This window comes from Phyllostomus hastatus, unplaced genomic scaffold (genome assembly GCF_019186645.2).
Source record: "Phyllostomus hastatus isolate PE091 unplaced genomic scaffold, TTU_PhHast_1.1 phas_contig_58, whole genome shotgun sequence".
Classification (NCBI taxonomy): Eukaryota; Metazoa; Chordata; class Mammalia; order Chiroptera; family Phyllostomidae; genus Phyllostomus; species Phyllostomus hastatus.
The window spans coordinates 15,198,165-15,201,583 of record NW_025333916.1 but is presented as its reverse complement, the minus strand read 5'-3'; the positions used below and the strand labels follow the sequence as shown (position 1 = coordinate 15,201,583).

At 37.0% G+C, this 3,419-nt stretch overlaps 1 non-coding gene across 1 annotated transcript; it reads left to right on the top strand.

Moving 5' to 3' along the window:
- The first annotated feature begins 901 nt into the window (after window positions 1-901).
- On the top strand, window positions 902-1,008 carry LOC123824999. The gene has a single exon (XR_006786789.1). It is a non-coding gene; the product is annotated as a U6 spliceosomal RNA (small nuclear RNA).
- Window positions 1,009-3,419: the final 2,411 nt, after the last annotated feature.

Sequence of the window (3,419 nt, the reverse complement as noted above, 5' to 3'; positions counted from 1 at the left end):
ACCTGCCAACTCAAACTGTGAGGGAAGTAAAGGTGACAGAGCCTTCATGAGATAACTTGAAGTAGATAGGCCCATCTTCCTCTAGTGTATACCCACCAGACAAGTAGTTGTGATTGTTTTACAGATATCAAACTCTAAAGGTAAGTTACTCACTCTGATTGAAGTCTAGCATGATTGAGCCCAAACTTACCATGGCTAGATGCCAAGTGAAATTTTTCCCCAAACATGAATGTCTCTCTACGTTCACAATACCAGACAAGAGTTGCTTCAAATCTATTCACCACCCACTCTGTCTGTCTGTTAAAGCAAAAGCCCTTCATTTACCTTTCCTTACATTGTTCTTTCTAGTCTGCATTTCTCACCTGAATATGAGTCTGTGGCCAATATTTAATGGCTGACATGTGGACTGATTTAGCAAAGCTTAGATCTGCTCAGCTCATATTTTTAGAGATATTTTGATCCAAAAGTGATTGGCTTCATTTTTTATTCCTCAATTTTTTGCTTAGTCACACAGGGGAGAGAAAGCAAGAGAAGAGGTAAAGGGAAAGAAATGAAAGATGTCTACAGTGAGCCAATACCAGGTCTGGCTTTGAACCCTTCACTTAACTCTAACAAAATCTCCTTCACTGAGGCCTTGGAAGAGTCCTCAGGTTTTTTCTTTCCATTATGATTTAGATTTTCTTTTTAAAAACAATCAGTGTATCTATAACATGTTGTGATGAAAAGTAGAATTAACATTTTTAAAAAGGTTGCTGATTCATTTATATATTATAGGGTGATGAGAATGTAATAAGCCTTAAGCCAAGTGGATATAAGTATATCAATAATTTGTATCCATTAAAGATGCATTTACTGATGACCCATTCTATGCTAGGTACTGAATTGAAATAAAGATCCTACTGTGCCAACTTTGGCAGCACATAGACTAAAATTCAAATGATACAAAGAAGATTAACATGGTTGCTGTACAAAGATGATATACAAATTTATTAAGCATTCTACATTTTAAAAATGAAAAAAGAAATAAACATCCCATCGATTATTACATTCATATCTTCCAAACTTAGAAAAAGTGTAGTTTTCATTTCTACCTATCAATGTGTTATTTTATTATTATTATTATTGTTGTTGTTGTTGTTGTTATTATTATTATTATTTTAATCCTCAGCTGAGGATCTGTTGATTGACTTTTAGAGAGAGAGGAAGAGGGGCAGAGAGAGAGAGAGAGCAACATAGATGTGCCCTGACCTGGAATCAGATCTGCAGACTTCTGATGTATAGGACAATGTTCCAACTGAGCCATTGCCAGGACTATTTATTTTATTTACATAAATAGCTTTTTGTGTCTAGCTCATTCTATCACAGAAGAATATTTCCTATGTTTTCAAAACTCTATGATGGCTCATTATGTCAGCTGTGGCTGGTATTGTCCATGCTGAGATGGGACTGCCCTCTGAGGGTTGGTGTTTAGTTGGAAATGCAGATTAATCAAAGTATGGTGATCTAACATTAGAATCATGTCTGTGATCTCAAGTTGAGTTTTTTACCTAATAAGTAACAACAACTATTACCTAATTTGGGGAGATACTAATGGCTAACATTAGAGGGATGCCATATTAGTAAAGATGAAATACTAATAAAGTATTTATATTTGGTTTTTATTGTTTTATTTTAATTAATGTAGAACATGAGTTTAGCTTTTATTTTTAATAATACTTTAAATTATAATACATCATATGAACTGAAGCAGCTGGTTCTCCCTGGCCCTAGGGTTGAGCCCTCTGGACCCAGGAGTGGAAACAAGCCTCCCCATCCAGACAGATGAGAGCCCCGCAGCAAGCACAGTGTGGCGGGGAAGGGGGGATTGATGAGGTAAATTGCCCTGTAAGAGCAGACAAACTTGTGCCAAATATATTATTTAATTCTAGCCTTTCCCATTAATAGTAAGTAAAAGAAAGATGGAGGATGAGGGAGTTTTGGCTGTCTCTTTCTAGCACCCATAAATTACATGTGTAGTGTTCAGAACTTTTGTTGTCAGTATAAACTTAAAAAGCAGTTCAGGGATCAGAATGCCTCTCTTTTCTCCCCTGTCCTTCCTGTGGCCAAAATGTACCCATGACTCTCTCTCACTTCAGAATCAGTTTTGAAGGCAGAGGCAGCACTCATAGACTGGTTGGATACTCACAAAAACTCTACTCTTCCTTTTAGCACCCATACAATGTGAAATCCAGAGAGGCTGGAATCCTTGATCTTTGGATTTGATGCATGCTGTTCTTGCTCAATCATTTTTAATTGCTATATTGAATCCCATTGTAATAACATAAGAGTCATCTTTATGAAATTAGTTCAGACATTTCTTCAGGAAGGACTTTTTTGATCTGATAAACTCCCCCTCACACACACACTTCTTGCCCTGTGTCCATAGATAGACAGATAGAATAAATCAGTTTCTCTAATGAGGCACTCTCATAGCACTCAGTAATTTTCTTCATAATTATTTTAACTACTTGTAATTTTACATATTTGGCTAATTTTTCTCTTTCCCACCAGAATATACGCCCCATGAAGGAAGCAGCCATGCTTATTTTGCTCACTATCATACCCTCAGTGCCTAGCATAAGGAAGATTAAAACATATTTGCTGAATGAAAAATATTCCCATGCAAACTTTTCTAACATCATCATTTTAGTGGAATTATATGGCTATGTGCATTGGTGACATGTGGAAAGCAGAATTTCAAAGTTGAAACCCCAGTCAATAAAAGTGAGAAACTGGAGTCTGGTGCACACGGCTCCTGACTTTGGAGCTGCATAAGGCTGGAGTCCCTTCAGCCCAGGGGCAACCATCACATCTCTTTCTGTCAGTAGAGAATTAAGTGTGTGTGTGTTTATGGAGTTTATGGAGTCATCTTGCTTTGAGGGAGTTACTGGTAACTGATGGAAGGTTAAGTAAAGCCACGAGTTTTAACTTAAAGGAAACAGAAAATGAATTACTTTAATTATGAGCAATGTATCAAAAGAAATGTTTCCCAAGTTAACCTTTTCTGAGTGAGAAACAAATCTTTCTCTAATTCATTTTAACTTCTTTTAAAAAAAGGAGGCAGGTACATTCTACCCAGTTCTTCTTAAACACACACACACACACACACACACACACACACACACGCACGCTATTTAGTCAGGTCCCACTTAGATTGCAAAAACAACAGGAATTAATTACAGGTAATAAAGCTTTTCTTCCCCAGGTGTTTGCTTTCCCATGTCAGCTGTGGGAAGCACCCCTTTCTGGTTAAAGAAGATCATTCTCTTCTTTAAGAAAGTGCCTCCAAAAGACATCCCAAATCCCAGAGGTCAAGGGTCAGTAGTGTTACACATCTAATTGTGCCTTTTAAAGGCAACTCATTTGAAGTATTTCTAGAG